At 39.7% G+C, this 22,486-nt stretch overlaps 1 protein-coding gene across 4 annotated transcripts in view; it reads left to right on the forward strand.

The window, feature by feature from the left end:
* Positions 1-22,486, forward strand: part of GNG2 (G protein subunit gamma 2) — a 122,870-nt gene that overhangs the window by 79,110 nt on the left and 21,274 nt on the right. Inside the window, exons 1-2 of one of the 4 annotated variants that reach the window (XM_043471676.1) lie at positions 19,046-19,059; positions 20,619-20,623. The exons of the other annotated variants lie outside the window; for them this stretch is intronic. The gene's annotated coding sequence lies outside the window, so the exon portion shown is untranslated. Of the gene's footprint in view, positions 1-19,045; positions 19,060-20,618; positions 20,624-22,486 lie in introns of those variants that run through there. 4 annotated transcript variants of the gene reach the window in all.

A 22,486-nucleotide genomic window follows, 5' to 3' on the forward strand; every position in this document is an offset into this window, starting at 1 on the left:
TACTATTCACTCACTAATCAAGGAAACTTTGTAGTCAAATTTGCTGGCTATTTACATTCTTTACAAAAATAGTACAAAATATAACTAAACTGGAAAAATCAAGCTCAGTTTCTCTGGTCTGATCCATTAGAATGTCTCACTGTTGGGTAGTGATCACCATAGGGTATTGAGGGGTCAGGTGAGAGAAAGATATTTTTATTTCGTTGACCCCCCACTTCCCCTCCCATTCTCCTAATAGGGTTTCTCTGTGGTGACCACACATGGAGGGTGTGAAGGCTGTGAAACTTAGTGAGAAATCTGAACCTTTATAATGTTTCCAATGTAGGGGGTACCAAAGCATTAGAAATACTCAAGAAACAGTGAAAAGTACATCTAACCAGGTATCTTAAAACCAAATTTAAGTTCTCGGTTCTGACACTGGGTTATAGCTGCATTTTCTAAGGCAGTTCATTTTGTTTTGTTTTTTAATCTGTGAAGTTAGGGTCTTGGTTCAGAGGGTTTCAAATGTCTCATATTTGTGTGTTATGTGTGTTAGTCATTCAGACATGTCTGACTCTTTGTGATCCCATGGTCTGTAACCCACCAGGCTCCTTTGTCCATGGGATTCTTCAGGCAAGAATACTGGAGTGGGTTGCATTTCTTTCTCCAGGGGATCTTCCACCATATTTAAAGTCTCACATTTAGCCTCTCTTTAAGGGTTAGTGGCATAAATTTGCAGAGGAGCCATTTTCTAACTTGTTCATTCCTAGAAAAATCTTCAGCCCTAATCCTGAAGAAGACTTCCTTTTATGAGCCCCCAGGGCCTGCCAAAGCTGGACCAACTCTTTAAATGAAACCCAGGACCACTCTGTGTTCCACATGTTTATAGATATTTCTAAGCCTGTGTCACCAATGATTAAAGTATATTAAATCAGTGGCTATAAAAAAGATTTCTGTTTTGGGTAGAGAGTTCTGCAAGGTAACTTCTGAGTCCTGCTTAACTCTGAGATTTAATAACACCATGAACTCCATGGTATATTAAGTAAGGTCAGTCAAGTTCACAGCCTTTTCCTTTCTCAGAACTGCTCTTAGTACCTGGGGACCAATCTCAGAAGTGTTCATTCTGAGGGCAGGCTAGAAAAGGAAGAAAGTGAGCAGCCAAGGTGGTTAAATAGCTCCTAAAATAGTGTGTACAATTGAAGTGGTTTCAGGACTATATATACACAATGGTCAAACCCTTTCATCAGCACATGAAAAAAATGAGTGAATTCTAATGTGTATAAATTATACCTTGATAAATCTGACTTTAAAAAAAAATAGAATCTGTAAGAGGACTGTTTCCCAAGTCAACATTTTAGACAGTTCCTTGCACTCTTTGGAGATGGCAAAAAAAAAAAAAAAAAGCTGTCCGGTGGAGAAGAGTCCTTTTCTTGATTCTCCTCCCTTCCAGCCCAGGGTATTTTTGAATCAGTGTGGGCAATTATTGTCCTTACTTTGTGACAAAGTAAAAAACAAAAAAAGGCTACTTGGCCCTTTCTCTTTAATTTCTTACATTTTTCCTCTATTCACTCCATGTAATCAAAGGGATTTTGGTATGGCAATGTATTTTATGCACCTAGGGCAGTAGTTTTAAAACGATGTTGGCTAAAATAAGAAAAAATGACTCTGTACTATGTATCAGAGCTGTGTAATGGCCTTAGAAGAGGTGGTATAAAGTTTGACAGTTGAGTAATGGGGAAACATTAAAATAACTTTATTTTCTTAAGAATGTGGGGGCTGGTGGGAAAGGATAAATCTTGCAGAATGTGTAATGAGAGAACATCTCAGAAGGTCAGCATTTACACAGGTCCCAGCAAATGATTATATATATTAGTTAATATTATCTTCCCAGCATGATATTACACACCAAAAATAAGCACTTCAAGTAAAGAAAAGGCACTTGAAAATTACTGTGAAGGTGAACTTGGTTGTCTTTGGTGGTAAGATTATAGGAGATTTTTGTTTTCTGAACCTCTGTGTTTTTCAGCTTTTCAACGGCTACGTATTTCTTTTAAAAGAAAAAAATATATGGTTTTTTAAAAAGTGAATTTTTCCCTGCTGCCCCTGAAACTCAACTAATAAAAGAGAGATGAGTCCTTCTGGTTTCTGTTCTCAGGGCTGCGGGGATTCTATCTTGAGTTGAGTGGTCACAGACTGGTTGAGAGGGTGATTCAGGGCCAGTGCTACAAAGGAGCTCTCAGTATCAGACTTATGTTTACACTTGCAAACTGAGTGTGTGTGTAATTTTGCACCTGGGAAAAGTTATTGATGATTTAGATGTTGCCCAAAACAACCCCAAAAATGGTGAGAAGGAAGAATGTGCACCAGTCTGAAGCTGCTCTTTTGCCCCTAGAATGGGGATACCTGAAGATCAGATGAGATAAGAGTCTGGGAGGCACCTTTTGGGGAAACATGCTATGTAATCTTATTTGCTCTTAACGAAAGCCAATATAAGCAACCTGTATCGAGGAGCATCTGTTTGATGGGGCTGCAGTGAGAGGCATAGATGATGCTGTGTACCAGGCAGTCCTCCTCAGAAGCAGCAGAACTTACTGAGGATCTAACAGGTGCTGGGTATACAATGGAGGACTTTCATTAAAAAAAAAAAAAAAATAGTAGATGCTCAAAGTCATTGAGCACCTATTTTGCTCTGAGTTAACATCAAGAGGAGGAGAGAGGCTGATGGTCAATAAATTGATTAGATAATTCCAGATTATTATAATAATTGAAAATAAACAGGGAGGTGTGCAAGAAAATGACAGGCTAGAAAGGGGTCCTTTGGATAGTATGATCAGGAGGAGACTTGGTGTTTGGATATAGGTCAGAAGAAGAAAGTAACAGCCATGGGTGTCTCTACCCAGGAGCCATGCAACATTGTAAACAGGGGAAATGGCAGCTATGGGGGCCCTTGGATGAGACCTAGCTGAGGCTGTTTAACCAGTAAAGACAGATTTAGAGCAATTTTGGAGATAGAGTAGCAGGTTGAATAAATATTTATGAGAACAATGGTTGGACAAAATAAAGATAATTATGAACACAGTCAGCATGCTGTATTTTTTAAAGCCAGAGAAATAGCTTGAATCATACTAGCACAGGCTCCTAGACTGATGTGGCCTTGAGAGGGGGCTAAGGAGGGTGCTGTAGTCGCTGAGGAAGATTCCTGAGTGAAATGATCTGAGCTGTGCGATGCAGATGTGTGTGAAGGATGAGAGAGATGGCAAAGCCATGGCCGCTGAGGGCACGAGCTGTGCTGGGAGCACAGAGAACAGGCTGATCTGACTGAAGACGAGGGCTGGTGATGTGGAGCGGCAGCAGGCCGTGGACGTTTTGATGGAAACAGTTGCTATGTGTGCACAGATACTCTGCTGGCTTTACATCCAGGAAATTAAATCAGCCTGAGGAGGAGGCAGAAACCAGTCAGCCTCAGGTACTAGGCTTGCAAATTTATTCCATGACCACAGAAAACCTTTACAAGCAGTATAACTGGATAGGGCTTTTCTATTCAGAAGATCCCGATGAAAGGAAGTGCCATCCTAGAATTATGGAGGTGGCCCGTGCACACTCACATTCGCCCAGTGGCTGGTTTCCTTAGAAACTTATTGAGCGTAGCAAGTGCACATGCTTCTGGGTCACGCACATTAAACGCTCAATAAATCCTCGTTAACTAATTTTATGTCACAGTTGATTTTCAGATAATCACATCTCTTTAAGGTTGTCAACACAAATTGGAAATTTCAAAATTGGTTGTAAAGATTTACCCACCCTCCTCCCCCCGCAAAAAAAGGTTTCCCTCCCTCCTTGGATTGTTTGTTGAGTTCTTCGCTTAATAATCACAGTTGGTCATGATCATAGATTTTTCCCCTTTGCCTTTCTTAGTGTCTGATTTCCTTTCCATGTCCCTTTCTGTGAGAATTAGGTATTATGTATGTAATCCTTCTAGGACACAGTGCTTAGTAATTGCTAAATAAATGGTGCTGGTCATTCTGTCTATTCCTGCCTGCTCCTTGTATGGCACTCCACAATGTTCAAAACACTGTCACAAATGTTAGACACATGTGTGCAGTCTTGGAGTTACTAGCTTCACTTGACTGCTGAGCCATGGAGGCCCAGAAAGAGCGAATGATTGCCCTGCTGTTAACAGCTGGGAGTATCAACATGGACTAGAATCCAGATCTTCTCCTAGTTTCTGTTTTTCTACTTTTGTACTGTCTCTCATTGGCGTCACTGGAAATATTCCCAAACACCACCATGATTAAAAGCAAACTTGAATGGAGGAGGTTTGATTGTTACTGGGGGGCTGTATTGGGGAGCTCTGCAGTGAGAAATGGCAACCCACTCCAGTGTTCTTGCCTGAGGAATCCCCACGGACAGAAGAGCCTGGGGGGCTGCAGTCCAAGGGTCACAAAGAGTTGGACTCGGCTGAAGTGACTTAGCATGCATGTATGCAATGGGGAGCTCAGCCAAGGGACTTCTGATGTTACCAATTTGTAAGGAGCCATATGAGCAGTGGCCAGGAAGTCCAGGGGGGCAAGTCTTCCTTGCAAGATTAAAGCTGTGGGTTTGTTGTTTTTTTAAAGAAATTAATTAACCAATAGATAATTTCCTACAAAAAAAAAAACAAAAAAAACAGAAGGCTGCTGCCTGTCTGATCTGCCTTGCCTGTTGTGGTGGAGTATTAGATGTCAGTAGGTTCACAGAGCCATTTCTATGGAAACAGTTTCATTATTTCTCTTTTGTTGAAACCCTAGAGGTTCATGGTCTGGACTTCCATATTAAGAAGAAAAGAAAATCTGACATATGCCGTATAAAACACTAATATTGTTTCCTTGGAGTGAACAAAGCCCATCTAACATCTAAAAATGTCGGCTCCCATCTGTGGACACGAGCCGTTTCCTTGTCTAAGACTCAGATAAGATCTAAAAGCTTAAATGTCATTTCTTGAGCTGCAACATGGCCTATTCACTCCTGTTTCATTTTACAAAATCCTGTGAAATCCATGACTTTGAGTCAACATTTTTCAAGAGTTTCGTGTTTGTCAAGGTCATTAAAAGCAGCTAACCAGTGATCCTTTTTGCAAGAGGAAGGCTTGTGTCTATGGAGACGTTGTTTTGAAAACAACAGTTTACTGCAAAGTGGAGAATTGTCATTTCAAATAATGTTTTCTGGCAGCAAGTGAGAGAGGGAAGCTTGCCATGTCTTACTGTCCACCTCCACAGCCTAGACAGTTCCCGTGCTGATTTGAGGAAGTCAGACATGATCTTGCCTTTCTCCCATTTGGAAATTGGCACCATCCCAGAAAAACCACATGGAAATAGTACACAGTGGATTGATTGCTTCCTTGGTTCATTCTCTTCCCTCTTGGCCCCAGAGCGTTTTTGATTGGTGCGGCTTCCACACCAGCCCTCATTTGCCTTAGCTCTCCCTGTAGCTGCACAGACAGTAAAAATCACTGTTTGTGGCCAATGGCTACAAATGGCCAACCTATGCCATCGCCCCCAGATCAGGATCAGTCTGCTGCCTCTAAAAATGTGAACTGAGATAGGCCAAAGGAAAAACCTTTCCCTGGGGAGCTTGCTTTAGAAACAGCCTTGCTCACATTCTGACTTAATCTTAGTCTCTTCCAACTAGGGATGTGGTGCTTGTTACTTCCCTAGGATTGTTATGAGGATTAAATAGGATAATGTTCTAGAGCACTTGGCCCAGTTCCTGGCACATGGCAAGCCCTTGGTTTATAAGCTAATGTTCATTTTTAGTCTGAGTTCCTGGTCCTCTGCTGATAGAACAGAGATTTAGGCTTGTAAAATCAATTTCTCAGAAATAGGAAGCCCTTAAAGATAGGGACAGGAGGAGGGGAAAGTCACTTGGAGGGCTCCTGTTTTGTTTTGTTTACAAATTCTTCACTTAAGCCGGTAGTGTGGAGTCTGGCTTTCATGATTCTGGCTGCCAGTGAACTCCTTGAGGCTCCCAGTCCCTGCCCCTCCCCACCCTCTCCCGATGCTCACCCGCACCTCCTGGAGTCCATATTATTCCACAACCTCTGTCTCCAAGTCCTTGCATTCCTAAGCCTGTGTGCACATGCCCTACCCTACCTCCTCTGTTCCCCCCACTTGCTCTGTACTTATCTCCTTTCTGAACTGTATACTGCTCCTCAAAAATGTGCAAAGGCGAGTGAAAGTCACGACACTGTGACGTCCAAAAGAAATCTTTGCAACGTCTCCAGTTGTTGAAACACGTGATTGGGAAAAAGTGAGTGAGCAACATCAATTCTATCCCCGATGCCCTGGGCCTTGAAAGTATTGAGGGGAAAGCAACCAGCTTCACAAATAAATCCTGTATTGATTTTAGATATCCCTTGTGGCTGGAGAACCAAAAAGTTTGGTGTTTGCTGAGGAGTAGAGGTTGCAATGTGCTCTTTTGTTATTTTCAAGTCAAAATGGTCAACTGGTATGAGAGGATAATGCCTGTCAAAAAGCTACCCTGAAACCTGGCAGGGTATTTTACAATTCTTATTTGATTCATTGTGTAGCCGCTATTCATACATTTACTAGCATTTTGACTCTGAAGGACTTTTACAGGAAAGAATATTTGACAGTCCTTCCTATAGCAAATCTAATCCATTTGATGATGACATACTTACTTGTTGCAGAATAAATTAGAGTAAGGATCAAAAAGTGAGTCACAGAATGACCAAGCTCAAACTTTTGTTGTAGGTCTGAACAGTTAACAAATACATTTTTTTCAGGTGACTAATTGTAGTAACTCTGAAAAATTCTAAATTGGAATAGTTTGAAATTGTGTGTTATGTGTTAGTTGGTCAGTCGTGTCCGACTCTTTGCGACCCCATGGTCTGTCCATGGAATTCTCTAGGAAAGGATACTAGAGTGGGTTGCCATTTCCTTCTCCAGGGGGTCTTCCCAACCCAGGGATCGAACCCGAGTCTCCTTCTTTGCAGGCAGATTCTTTGCCCTCTGAGCTACAAGGGAAGCCCAGTTTGAAATTAGTCCTCTAATTTAAAATTAACTACTAACCAATCACCAATGCTAGGGCTAACTGACAAATGAGAATAATATAGATATCATCAATTGACTGGAAGACTATAAACCTCTAATTTGTTTTCTAGACTTAGAAATTGTTTGTTTTATTCCCAATGTAATTTTAACCTGAAAATATACAAAACAAATAAATCAAACCCCCTCAGCACCTACTGCAAATATCAAAACACAGTTCAGAGAAACACACAGTTATAATTAAAATGAAAGGCCTCAGGGAAGCTTGCCTGGATCCATGCTTAAAAAACACCATTAAAGTATGAAAAGAATGGAATCCTCCACAATTAACCTACAGTCTCCAAGGCAAAGATCCCTCGATCTTATTTATTTTTGTGCCACAGGAATAAAGGGTTGTGTATTTATTCCCAAGCCTAAGTGACAAGAAAATGTATAGTTTCTTAACAGAAAGTTTCCTCCTAAAAGAAATTAAAATACTGGATGTATTTTTAGAGACAGAAAACCATCTGATGGTTATTATTCCATAACAAGCCTGACCCTCAGGGATGGAGGTCTACTGTTCTCAGTTGAAAAGAATAAAATGTATTCTGTTATTATTCTTGAGTTTGGAATCCAGGTGGGATAATTAGGACATTCTTGCAAAATTCCACTGATCCCTCACACACAAGCTAATTGTTCTAGGGGTTTTTGTTGTTTGTTTTTCCCCTCACTGGCAGATATAACTCAGAATAATCTCATTCCACCAGTACATTGCAAAAAAGAGACTATGCTCTTTTTATAAATGAACATGGACCAAATATCCGTAAAGCAAAATAATGCTAATGAGAATTATGAGCACTTATTCTTCACTGGGAAGGTACTAGGGATCAGAAGACATAAGCATAAAAGCCCAGTGAGTTGAACCTTTTCTTACGGTGTTCTTTCTTTAAGCAGATTTTTTCATGCATGGCTCTATGGCTATTTTTTCAGAGTCCTTTCTCATTGAGGGTACTGTGGGCCTTTTAAACAGCGTGATTCATTGTTGCCTGGCATCCTAGAGGGCATGACGAGTTCCTGCCTCTGCTCACTAAATGCCGGTGGCCCCTGGGTACTGCCAAAACCCACCCACCCCACACATTCCAAACGCCGCATGTTGGATGATACCTCCCTTGGCCAAGAACTACTGCCTGTAGTTCTAGTGTGAGGCTTGGAGAATAGATTGCATTTCGAATTTCCTGAGGATAGATTTTTAGAATTTTAAGAAAAGATACTGGCTGTGGGATTCTGAAAGAATTTATCTGCAGCATTATAGTTCCTGATTCAAATTCATCGATATGTAACCACTCATATTCTGTGCCACAACTTGGTTGCCAGGCTGGACCCCTGCAAAGGTAAACTGCAGTACATCAGAAAGCAGTCCAGACTAGGCTGATAGGGTGAGGGGGGGTGAAAATGAAAGTGAAAGTCACTATCGTGTCTTTGCGAGCCCATGGACTTCTCCAGGCCAGAATACTGGAGTGGGTAGCCTCTCTCTTCTCCAGGAGACCTTCCCAACCCAGGGATCGAACCCAGGTCTCCCACATTGCAGGCAGATTCTTTACCAGCTAAGCCACCAGGGAAACCCAGCAATATTGGAGTGGGTAGCCTATCCCTTCTCCAGTGGATCTTCTTGACCTAGGAATTGAACCGAGGTCTCCTGCATTGCAGGAAAATTCTTTACCAGCTGAGCTACCAGGGAAGCCTGAGGGGGAGTGATCTATAGAAATTAATCTCCCTTTCTTATTAACTAAAAGGGTTTTTTGTTATTGTTGTTTATTTTATTTTATTTTTATTTTTGTTGTTTATTTTTAAGAAATGTGTGTGTATTTTAAAGCTTTGTCTGCATGATCTTTTCAGCACAATTTTACTTTTTCTTTTAGCTATTTCAGTTGTCAGTGTATTTCAACCATTCCCTTCCCTCTTAGGAAAATAGTTTCCGCCTAGTTTGGGTTACATGTAAAATGAAACAGAAACATTAGCAAAGAATATCAGTGCTTGCCTAAGATGCTTGTCTAAGTTGAAACTGCCTAAGCATCTAACAGGATTCTGTCAACACTTTTTCTTGGCCCCATTGTATTCACAAGGCACACCTCTCCTCAACAACACTTCTTGCAAGCAATTACTCTCGACTCAGGTAACTCAGGTAGGGGTGAAGACAAAGAGTTTCCTCTTCCCCTTTAAGAATCAGTGGTGTAGCTTTTCTATACACTGATGATAAGCAATCTGGAAAGGAAATTAAGAACACAATTCCAGTTCCAATATCATGAAAAAGAATAAAATATTTAGGAATTAAATAAGGAGATAAAAAACTTGTACAATAAAAGCTGCAAACATTGCTGAAACAAAGAAGACATAAATAAGTGGAAAGACATCCCATGTTCATGGATTGGAAGACTTAATATTGTTAAAATATCAGTACTGCTCAAAGCAATCTACAGATTCAATGCATTCTGTATTAAAATTTAAGCAATATTTTTTATAGAAATAGAAAAGGCCATCTTAAAATTTGTATGGAATGTCAAGGGACCTGAATAGCTGAAAGAATCTTGAAAAAGAACAAGTTGGAGAACTCACATTTCACAGTTTACTTACAACAAAGCTAAAGTAGCATAAAAAAGTAAGGTACTGGCATAAAGATAGACCAATATAATAGAATAGAGAGACCAGAAATAAACTCTCACATATATAGACAGATAGTTTTCAACAATGATGAGACCATTCAGTAAAGAATGAACAATCTTTTCAACAAATGGTGCTGGGAAAACTAGATATCCACATGCAAAAAAAAAAAGTTAATAATAATAGAGTTAGACCCTTACCATATACAAAAATTAACTCAAAATGGATCAAAGACATAAACGTAAGAGCTAAAACTATAAAATTCTTAGAAAAAAATGTAGGGGAGGAAAACTTTTCACTATAATTACCTCCATTTCTATGAAAGATGACCATAATAAGACTAACTTGTTCACAAGTTAAGTATAATTTCAATAAACTTTGCCTGATTATTTACCTAAGTGCAGCAAGAATAATATTAACCATATAGACTCTTTCAAAGTTTGCTTTGCTGAAACGTTTTATAAAAAATCTCAGATTAAACTCTTAAAAGCCTCTCTAGGCTAGGAAGCCATGCAAAAGATTTTCCATCAAACTTTGCCTGCAGTCCCTGTAGATTTGGATGCATTTTTCTCTTTTTGAGATCTGCAAAATATCCTAAGGTTCCCAGGCTTGCCAGGAGGTGACCTTCCTTACTCACCAGACAAGGCTGCCAGGAACCTTGTAAACAGGATTGGCTAATTTTTCCAAAGGGTTTTATTGGCTCCATAAAGTCAGTCTTAATTCCTTAAAGCTTTCTGGTCATATTTGAATCTATGTATGTCTCTCTGAAATAAGACATTCTAATCAAAGCCTTGGTAATATAAACAATGTTTCTAACTGTGTCCTATTAATAAAGAGAACAAATTCTTACTGAATTTGTGCAAATAATTATACTGCCATTAAAATAGGAATACTCACTGAGAATTTCTTAATTCTGGAGGGATGAAATAGGGAGAAAAAGTAAATGCTCCATCTTTGTTCACAAAGTTATACTTTACCAAATTGCTCTGAGTCTTGAATAGCTTGAGAAAAGAAAAAATTTTTTCTTTGAATCTGGAAAAACAAAGCACTGAAGAACTAGCAATGTTTCAAACAAGAAGTCATAAAAATTATGATCATCTTCATTCCATCCCATGTAGTTAATTCTTGATTTTGATCTTTGGTTAGCAGTTTTATGAATCCAGTTTTCCTTAGAGTTCTATAAATCCCTACCTGGTTCAGTGGTATGATCTGAAAGTTGTCAAAAGCCCGTAATCCACAGAACTCCTCAGAGCCCTTTCCATGAATTTCTCTGAATATGAAACACATTTGTGAAAGTCATCAAAGTAAAACAATCAGTGTAAATGACAAAAGACTAAAATGTCCAGGCTTAAAGATCTAATGTTAGCTCATTACAATACTATTAACAAGGAAATTTTGTTATTTCTGTAACATACATTCTAAGATAATAACCAGTGATCATATTATGCCTGGACATACCAGGTTTCTAGAAATTGCATATAATTTCTGGAATATACCTATGCATATATCATAAAACACACTTGTATGTTTTATGACATACAAATATAACATAGCATACAAATATAAACACACCGGATGAAGCACAAGCTGGAATCAGGATTGCTGGGAGAAATATCAATAACTTCAGATATGCAGATGACACCATCTTATGGCAGAAAGCAAAGAAGAACTGAGGAGCCTTTGATGAAAGTGAAAGAGGAGAGTGAAAAAGCTGGCTTGAAACTCAACATTTAAAAAACTATGATCATGGCATCCGGTCTCATCACTTCATGGCAAATAGAGGGGGAAACAATGGAAACCGTGATAGACTTTATTTTGGGGGGCTCCAAAATCACTGCAGATGGTGACTGCAGCTATGAAATTAAAAGACACTTGATCCTTGGAAGAAAAGCTATGACCAACCTAGACAGCATATTAAAAAGCAGAGACATTACTTTGCTGACAAAGTCCCTCTAGTCAAAACTATGGTTTTTCCAGTAGTCATGAATGGATGTGAGAGTTGGACCATAAAGAAAACTGAGCACCAAAGAATTGATGGTTTTGAACTACGGTGTTGGAGAAGACTCTTGAGAGTCCCTTGGACTGCAAGGAGATCCAACCAGTCCATCCAAAAGGAAATCAGTCCTAAATATTCATTGGAAGGACTGATGCTGAAGCTGAAACTCCAACACTTTGGCCCCCTGATGCGAAGAACTGACTCATTTGAAAAGACCCTGATGCTGGAAAAGATTGAAGGCAGGAGTAGAAGGGGATGACAGAGGATGAGGTGGTTGGATGGCATCGCCGACTCAATGGACATGAGTTTGAGCAAGCTCCTGGAGTTGGTGATGGACAGGGAAGCCTGGCATGCTGCAGTCCCTGGGGTTGCAAAGAGCTGGACATGACTGACTGACTGAACTGAACTGAATTTTACATGAGCACACTATTAATATTAAAGCTTGTTTTTTAAACTCATATTTTAGCCAACTTGATTGCACAAGATAAAATTCTCTCCTTCTTACTTCCCAACTTTCTATTTTCAATTTAGTTTGTCTTTGTTTCTCTTTCTCCCATTGTGAAATAACCAACCTTAATTTAGGATAAAATTATCTTCATTTCTCTTAACAAAAATGCATCTTCATACCTCATACCATTTTTTACCTAAATGCAACCAACTTTCCTTGCATAGAGGTGTTTTTCTTATTATCTTCAGTAATTTCAATTACATTTGTTGATTAGAGTCTTTAATTCTTAAAAACATTCAGTTCAGTTCAGACGCTCAGTCGTGTCCGACTCTTTGCGACCCCATGAATCGCAGCACGCCAGGCCTCCCTGTCCATCACCAACTCCCGGAGTTTACTCAAACCCATGTCCATTGAGTTGGTGATGCCATCCAGCCATCTCATCCTCTGTCATCCCCTTCTCCTCCTGCCCCCAATCCCTCCCAGCATCAGGGTCTTTTCCAATGAGTCAACTCTTCATAACTAGAAAAACATTAATTTCTAGTAAAAACCAAGAAGTAAGCAGTTATGAACCGTGCATTATACCAGTATTCTTGGATTGGCAAATTTATGAATACACTTTATAATTTCTGGAAACATGTTTCTTTGTATTGTAACCTTTCAATGTGATACATATGTTTACTAATAGACCCAAATATCTTTTTGGTTTCTCTGTCATAAGAAACCAAAAGTTCAAGAATTGATATTCCTGTGCCTTATCTCATTTGGAAATTATATGGATAGTCAATAAATTTCTATCATTTAATTTAACTGAGCAAACTCTAAGAATGTAAGTTACCAAAGAGATTTGGGAAACTACTTAGGATGACATCTTAAAACATAATTATTATTGAAAAGTTCACTTAAAAATTTTTATCCTACTTTACATTTATTTAATTCAGTTGTTCCCAACAGTCATATCTAGATCACTCATGAAAATTTCATAAACAGCAAAACAGCCAGCCATCATTTTAAGTTATTTTTCTTGTTTACAAATTTTTCAGCAGGGATATCATGAGCTTACTTGGCTAGTAAACCCAGGTACAGAGGAGCCTGGTGAGCTGCAGTCCATGGATTTGTAGAGTTGGGCATGACTGAGCGACTAACACACGCAAACCCAGGTAGAATAAAAGTTGCATGTCTACATTATACTTAATGCTGATAACTCTGAAGACATGTCTACTTTAATTAAACCAACAAACTTAAGCTAGTGTTTACTTAGCAAAGATTATCCCACATCACATGAACTTGAAAAACATTTGAGTTAGTTTCTATATTTCTGAGTTTTAGGGATGCTTAATTCATAAGAGCTAAAGCGTAAGCCAGTTAAATAGAGCTCACTTGCAAACTGATTCTGTCAATACCATACAGAGGTAGGAAATGGCACATATACATAACATATTTTTATAGACATATGTAAACATGCAGACAGATTGCAGACTATAGTTTTTGTTCTAAAATTTGAGCCATGAATCAGGTACAATAAAATAACACTAGTTTATAAATAACAGTTGAATTCAAATTATATCTCTGTCAAACAGAATGCATTAAGGTTACTCTCTCAAATGGCTAAAGCTACTAATGTTTGTGCAGAAGACTTTTAAGTTTGTGTTTGTCCTTGACAAGATCATCCTTGACAGTCTTTTGAACACTGTGAACTTGATTTAGGCAAGTGAGTTTTATAGCAGTTTATATTTTTAAAAACCTCCCCCACCCCCTTTTTATCTTCTGTCTTAGGCAGTTGTGAGCAGTGTTTTATTTACCTTCTGAAGTATTTTCATTATAAATACATGATAAGATTTACATTTTCAAGGGACAGGGAAAGAATGTAAGTTTTCTCCTAGGAATTTTGGTGTATCTTTATTATCAGAAGTCTAGGATAATTGCTGTTTAATTTTTGTCTTCTTTCCCTTAAGTCAGGACAATTGTACTTCCAGTGTCCTGATTTTTTTTTTTAATAATATCTGCAAACACCTGAAGGCAAACAGGAAAAGGTCTAAGTGGACTTTGCATTGCTTTCAAAGTTATGCTTTTGTTTTTCTAAAGATTCAAGCAGATAAATCAAGTATTGTTGATTGTAATTCCTTTTTTCTCCTGCATTCCTGCAAGCTATCTTTAAAGAATTACGTGGCTGCTTCTATCACAATGCTTAGAGGTTGACTATCCATCCAGGACTTTTGAATTTGCCTTGTTAAATTTAGGAGAAAATTTCCTATTAAGGAGGAAATTGAAAGATTTCTATATTCTGGATCTTCAGGGCTTAATGCAGTATGCCTTTGAAAATTCTGTACAAAGCATGTTACAAAGGCCTTTGGATGTTCTCCTTTTTCTAAGCGTATAACTTAACCTTAGACCAATTCATGTTGGATGGAAAAGCCAATACCTTTGCACATAATATATAAAAAGATGTAATACTGATACATTTGCTAAACATCAGCCTCCAGCTGATCCATTTCCTGACCATTTAATAGGAGGGCCTGGGAGAAATTCTGGTCATCTGTTTTTCTCTGTAAAAAGGGTTGTAAATGGCCACTAATCTTTTTAATACCTCTTTAAAATTTGGTAGGATCTTCTGAAGGTGGAGATAAAAGGGTTTTGTAATTTGAAAAATCTGTTGCTCTCCAGGGGATATGAATTCTTTGTGGTGTCCATGGGGTAGGGGTAGGTATGTCCAGGATACATCTGCAAAGGGCAAAGGACATTGTATGGAAAGACCTGAAGCTGGCAGAGCCTGATGATAGAGTCCCAGAAGGCAAGGAGCTGTAAAGGATAGCAAAGAGAACCTTACTCTCCATCCTGGGTGCTTCTGTTAAATTTACTTCTCAGCTTTCATCATTTACAAGAGTAACCTATATATTTGAGGCCTAGAGATCAGAGTGTTCTCTATAAATCTTTTAGAGAAAGGGAGGTTCAAACAGTCGGCTGGGTGTTTAAGGGATTTTCTGGGAAATATGGAGGAGTTAGGGAACTAAGAGAAGTTGCTGAGGAGATGAAGGGGAATTTAAGTCGGATGTGGTCTTTAATTTTTGTTCTAAGTCTAATGTCTGTTCTTTCATCTTGCTAAGAGAGTCCCTAAGGCTATGGCCATTGTGTTCCATGGTGTTCTCTTTTTAATTTGGTCTTTCCATAGGCACCAGTAAGACGTTGTTTAGGGTGAGAGCCTCCTTAAAAAACTTTTTTCGAACATGGCTAGTTCAAAGGATCCTTTGTCTGGTCATTGATGAGTAGGAACTTATATTAATAACAATAGTGACTCAAACCAAAAAGCCTTTATATGGTTTAACTGTGGATGCAAGAGGCATCCCAAAGGAAAGTGCAAAAGATACAGCCCTCAGAAGATCCAGAAAGTTTATTCCCAAATTTAGCCTAAGAAAGCAAAGACTTTTGTTGTCCCAGGCAGTAATAACGGTGTATTACAGAGTATTACAGAGTGTCTCAAGTCTCTGACAAGAACACAAGGCTGCTCTAGTCACAGACCTACTAAGCTGCAACACCGGGCAGGCATTGATAGAATGAGACTTCTCCAGCACTAACTAGACAACAAAGGCTGAGATGACAAAGACCCCTTATGGACGAGGACCCTTTATGACAAACTCCCCTGAAAGCTGAAACGGTTGGACAAAGAGCACAATGCCTGTGACTTCATGCCTTGGAATTCAGTCTATTCAACTGGCCACCATATGCAAGCTATTATTTGCACCCTCTGGCTAGCAGAAACCAGAGAATATTCTTACTGGTCACAGAGTCACGCTCTCAGGATATAGAACAAGATGAAAGAAAAACTTTACTCTCTGACATTAGAGAGCCCAGAGCAAAGTTTGTCTAAATAGATGCCAGTCTGATAAAAACCATGAACTCACCAGGGTGTGAAGGCAGCTCAAACAACAGGCTTATAGAACTTATGCCTGCATTCTACCCTATGATTTTTCTCCTTATGAGAAATGACACAAAAGTTGGAGGAAAAGGAAAACAATCACCATCTCTAGAAGAAAAGGAATCAATAGATAGCAAGCATACTCATAACAAATCTTTACAAGTTGCTATACCCAAAAAACTAACTCATACAAATATTTTCTCTTACTAATCTGAATTTAGAAAAAGAAAAGCACTCTTATCATTCTCACTTCTACCATATGTTGCAGGCAGAGATCTGGGAGACTGATTTGGTAAGAATTCTTTCCTTCTGCCAGCACTTGTCAGAGGTCCCAGGATCTCTCCACTGCAGCAGCCCAAAGGTGAACAGTGTTCAGCCAGGGGAAAGCCCCACTTTGGGCACCTAAGCTGTAGAGGATGAACACTTTCCCCTTCTTCCATTCTTAATTCTTTGATTACCCTAATAATTAAATTGAAATCAGTTTAACAGGAGAAAACCAAATTTGATTTTGTACATACAAGAGCCTGTAAAGATATGAGACTCAAAGAAGTGGCCAAAACAGGCAGCTTTTCTACCTTCTAGTCAGGGAAACAATATGTTTGTGAAGAATTGACTAGACAACAGAGTTCGGGTTTGGGGTAGCAAATTAAGGAAGAGGTTACAAGGTCTGTTGATATAGCCCTCTTGGCCCTGAATTCCTCATCTCTGGCAATGAGGATAACTCTAGCTTCCTGGTAGAGGGTGGGTACTTTCACATAGGAGATTTATTTCTTTGTTTCAAGGGGACAAAGAGAGTGAGAGTGTTCTTCTTTCATGACTGTTTTCTTAAGTAACTTTAATTCAATATCATCAATATACCATCATGATATATTTTGAGGTTAGTATAGTCTCTCCTTCAAAACAGTGGAGTATAACCTTCACAGCTTTGGAGTTGGCAGTGATTTCCTGGCTCCAACATCAAAGGCATAGGCAACAAAAGAAAAAACAGAAAAATTGGACTTCACAAAAATTAAAAACTTTTATGCATCACAGTACACTATTTCCAAACCATATGTCTGATTAGAGGTTAACATCCAGAATATATAGAAAACTCCTAAAGTTCAACAGTAGCAAACCTGATTTTATTGTAAAATGGGCAAAAGGCTTAAATAGACATTTTTCCAAAAAAGATGCCCAAATGGCCAATGAACACATGAAAAGGTGCTCAACATCACTAATCATTCATTGAAGTGCAAATCAAACTGCATGAGATACTACCTCACACTATTAGGATGTCTACTTTCAAAAAAAAAAAAAGAAAGAAAGAAAATAATGTGTTCATGAGGATGAGGAGAAACTAGAACCCTTGTGCACTTTTAGTGATAATGTAAACTGGCACTGCTGTTGTGGAAAACAGTATTGCTGTCTCTCAAAGTATTAAAAATAAGTTTACCCAATGATTCAACAACTCTATTTCTAGGTATATACTCAAAAAAATTATAACCAGTCAGTCAGAAGTACAACCTGGGCTTGCAGTTGAGATCTGACTGTGTGTTGACATGCAGGTACCCTTCACACCAATAAGCAATCCTCTCATGCAGTTGACTGTCCTGCAGTTTAACTTAATTCTTTAATTCTCAACTGTCTGCCCAGGGACAGCATCTGGTTCCACAGGTTAAGGGTTAAATCCTACAAGACTGCCTTCTCCGCACTCCCCCAACCTGGTTATAAATCAGAGGTTCCCATGACCTCCTCCTTGGTTTTGATGATACAAGATGATATCATCAATGGTTTCTATCAAATATTTAGCCATACACTAGTATTACACAATACCCTCCAAAAAATAGAAGAGGATGTTCAGTTCAGTCACTCAGTCGTGTCTGACTCTTTGCGACCCCATGAATCTCAACACACCAGGCCTCCCTGTCCATCACCAACTCCCAGAGTTTACTCAAACTCATGTCCATTTATCAGTGATGCCATCCAGCCATCTCATCCTCTGTCGTCCCCTTCTCCTCCTGCCCTCAATCCTTCCCAGCTTCAGGGTCTTTTCCAATGAGTCAACTCTTCACATGAGGTGGCCCAAGTATTGGAGTTTCAGCTTCAGCATCAGTCCTTCCAATGAACACCCAGGACTGATCTCCTTTAGGATGGACTGGTTGGATCTCCTTGCAGTCCAAGAGACTCTCAAGAGTCTGCTCCAACACCACAGTTCAAAAGCATCAATTTTTTGGCACTCAGCTTTCTTCACAGTCCAACTCTCACATCCATACATGTTGTAACTCTTCCCAATTCATTTTAAGAGGCAAGCATTTTCCTGACACCAAAGCTAAGGAGAGGTAGGAGGATAAAAAAGAGAGAGGGAGAAAGAAGGAAGGAATAAAGAAAAAGAAAAGGGAAGCTGAAGAGAGCAATAATCTCATGAAGATTGATGCAAAAATCTTTAACAAAATACTTGAAAATATAAAGTACTTGGATTTGATTAATTTACTATTACAGAACTCAGAAACATTTTATATATTAGGTTACCAGTTGATTATAAAAGAATGTAACTCAGAAACAGCCAGATGAAAGAGCTGCAAAGGGCAGGATGTGGGGACAGTGTGCAGAGCTCAGTACCCTCTCTAGGGAGACCGCCCTTCCAGGATCGTCACGAATTCATCAACCAGGAAGCTCTCCACACCGTGTCCTTTTAAGTCTTTATGAAGCCTTCTTTATATAGTCACAATTAATTAAATCATTGGCCACTGGCTATTGATTCAACCTCCAACCTTTCTCCCTTCCAGGAAGTTGGGGTGGGGGGAGGTACTGAAAGTTCCAACCCTCTAATTACATGGTTGGTTCTCCTGGCAAACAGCCTCCCCCACCCCGACCCCCCTCCCCAACTGCCATCCCCAGGTTGCTTAAGGGCTTTCAAAAAGTCACCTCATTAACATAACCAAAGACCTATATTCCTATTACCGTTGGAGATTACAAGGGTTTTTGGAGCTCTGAGCCAAGAACAGGTCAAAGACCAAATATATGTCTTATAAATCTCAATATTACATACTTCTTTGGAACACTGGTCTAGGACTCTATAGTTTTTTCAGTTTTTGCGAGGGGGATTTCTTCATCGCTTTTGTGGGAAAGCAGCTGAAGGTGAAAAAGAAGAAAATAACACTAAGTGATTCTAAAAGCAGCTCTAGATTTGGGGGGGTCGTATGGTAAAACAAAAATATGCAGGATCTTTCTAAAACGAGAGGCACACACCAAACCCCTTGTCTACTTTTTTTTCTTAAGACTGATAGGGATAGAATAGCATAGTTACACAACTAGTTGTAGAAGTCCTGGTAGGAGACTATAGATAGAGAAGGAAACCTAGGAAACTTTAGGAGGCCACTGTAAGTTAATGATCGCTCAAGAAACCTGTTGGAATAGGTTCAATGAAGCAGGCTTGCTTAAGTATAAAACCATGAGCAAAACAACAATATATGCCGCAGGCCATTAGATGGAAGAAAAATGTTACCCCCCCTTCCTGCATACCATAATTCTAGACCTCGTAGGGCATGCATGCTCAGTTGCTTCAGTCATGTGATTCTTTGCAACCTTATATCCTGAAGCAGACACAACTGAAGCGAATAAGCAGCAACAGAACTGTAGCCTGCCCGGTTCCTCTGTCCGTGGGATTATCCAGACAAGGATACTGAAGTGGGTTGACATGCCCTCATCCAGGGGGATCTTCCTGACCCAGGGATGGAGCCTGCATCTCTTATGTCTCCTTTCTGCATTGGCAGGCGGGTTCTTTACCATTGGCACCCCCTGGGTAGCCCGTGACCTCATAGGGTCAGACACTTTACTGCCTAATATGAAGGAGGAGCTAGTGATATATGCCTTATGTCTGCATCTATGTCTACTTGAAAAAGGGGGAAAGACCCTTTTTCATTATAAATTGTAACCCACTCAGTCCTCTGGGCAGAGCTCCCTTTCCTGCCCATTGGCATCTCTTACAAGCATCCTATATTAGTAAATCTACTTCTTGCCTGTCATTTGCCTCTCACTGAATTCCTTCTGCTCTGAGACACAAAGAACCCGAGCCTCAGTAAGTTCAGACATCAGGTAAGTGTGTTCTAATTAAAAGATCATGAGTTCAAGTCCCAAGCAGGGTTTTGGCTGGATTCGAGTCCTGGCCATGTGGGTTTGAGTCCCAAACTAGGTTTTGGCTAAGGTCAAATCCTGGCACATGGGTTCAAGTCCCAATGTGAGGTAAATGGTTTCAAGACCATTTAGGTTTTCTGTATTCTTTCCCCTGCATTTCTAGACTTGTGTCCTGACTCATCCCTCTTCTTTTCCTATCTCAACATTCCACCTTCCCACTTTCCTTCTCTACCTGCACAGAGGTCTCCTTCCATGGTAGATAGAATAAAGGCCCCCCAAAATGTCTGTGTCCCTGTAACTGGAACCTGCAGATTGTTGTGTTACATGTCAAAGGGGATTTGAGGTTCAAATGGAATTAAGGTTGCTAATTAGCTGACCTAAAGATAAGGAGGTTATCCTGTATTATCAGAGTAGATCCAGTATGGTTACAATGGTTCTTAAAAGTGGAAGAAGGAGGCAGAGGAGAGTCAAAACAAGAGGTGACTACAGAAGAGGTCAGAATGATAAAGAATCAAAAGGAGTCAACTCACTTTTGTTGGTTTTGAAAATGAAGAAAAAAGCCAAGAGCCAAGGAATGTCAGCAATCTCTAGAAGCTAGAAAAGGAAAGGAAACATTCTGCCTTAGACCTCCAGAAGGAATATCTGCCAATATCTTGATTTTAGGCTAGTGGGACCTATTTCAGACTTCTAACCTCCAAAACTGTAAGATAATAAATTTATATTCTTTAAGCTAGTAATACTAAATTTACACTAATATGTTACAGCAGTAATAGAAAACTCACACGCTTTCCATCTCAGCCTCCTAAGGAAAGCTATGCCTTTTCCAGGGAACATAAACAGGCATTAGGACATAGACTTTTCCTGGATACTCAAATGAAAATAATGGGTCATTTAATCAGTTAATGGCAGATCTGTTAGCTAACAACAGAGAAACCCTTAATAATAGTGGTATAAACAAGATAGGTGCTTATTTCTGTTCACGTAGATGGCAGCCAGTTCACAGCTGACACTGTGGCTCTACAGTATCAATAAGGACCATCCCTTCCTGCTCATCCTGGAGTGTTAGGCCACATGTTCAAGGTGGAACCCTGTCCTGAACATGACTGCCTTCCAGGCCAGCAGCAAGAGGAAGGGGAGGCAAAGAGCACATCCCTTTCCTTCAAGGACACTTCTGCTTATGTCTCAGTGGCCATAACATAGTCAAATAACCATATGAAGCTGCAAGGGAACCTGGGAGTGTATTTTTCAGCAAAATATACTCAACTAAAATTCTTGTGGTCTTTGTTAAAAAGAAAAAAAAATTGTTATCACTGATAAAGACAAGGAAAAGCGGTATTAGAAGCAAGCTGTGGTCTCTGCCACAAGTTACTGTGTGATCTGGTTTAGAGTCAAAGCCAGCATCATAGCTGACCAGTCACTCACAGCTCCCTCAGGTCCAATGAGGATTTGGAAATTCTGTGATAGTCTATATCCTAGTGTGATAATTCTAATTTGGAGGAAATATTAACTTCCCAGAGCAGTTTCCATGGTCCTGTAGATCGTGGCTCCTTCCATCTTTGTATGAATGGAAGAGTTATGCTATGCTACTGGATAAGTGGGTTCAATCCCCGGGTTGGGAAGATTCCCTGAAGAAGGGAAAGGCTACCCACTCCAGTATTCTGGCCTGGAGAATTCCATGAACTGTATAGTCCATGGGATCACAAAGAGTCAGATACGACAGAGCGACTTTCACTTTCTTTTGCTTGACCCTGTGACGTTTTACGAGGCTGTAAGATGTTTGTTTGATTTGGGGCATATAACTTACCTGTGGGTTAAATTATATTTAAATGATTCCATCCCTAACCATGCTGATGAAATCATTGTTGTTGTTAAAGCCTCCCTTTTGTTTATTTGTTTTTATATGCAATATCCCTCCCTTGATCTTCAAGCATGTGAAACGAGTTCAGAGATCTTCCTGGCTTCAAAATTCTTTCAGCCTTCCTTCCCATTTTATTGTCTCAAAGCCCTTTGAAAATAAATTGAGAGAACAGTTAAAAGTGTTAGTCACTCAGTCATGTCCAGCTCTTTGGGACCCCATGGACTGTAGCCCACCAGGCTCCTCTGTCCATGGAATTCTCCAGGCAAGAATACCAGAGTGGGTTGCCATTCCCTTCTCCAGGGGATCTTCCTGACCCAGGGATCGAACCCAGTTCTCCTGCATTTCAGGCAGACTCTTTACCATCTGAGCCACTAGGGAAGCCCCTGAAACAGTTAACTATCTTCCAATTTATACTGTGTGCTCTTGGGTTGGCATTTGCAGTATTCTTATAAAATAACATTCTCTATGCAGAGACCTCTTTGTTCACAAAGAGTTCTGT

This window comes from Cervus canadensis, chromosome 6 (genome assembly GCF_019320065.1).
Source record: "Cervus canadensis isolate Bull #8, Minnesota chromosome 6, ASM1932006v1, whole genome shotgun sequence".
Taxonomy (NCBI): Eukaryota; Metazoa; Chordata; class Mammalia; order Artiodactyla; family Cervidae; genus Cervus; species Cervus canadensis.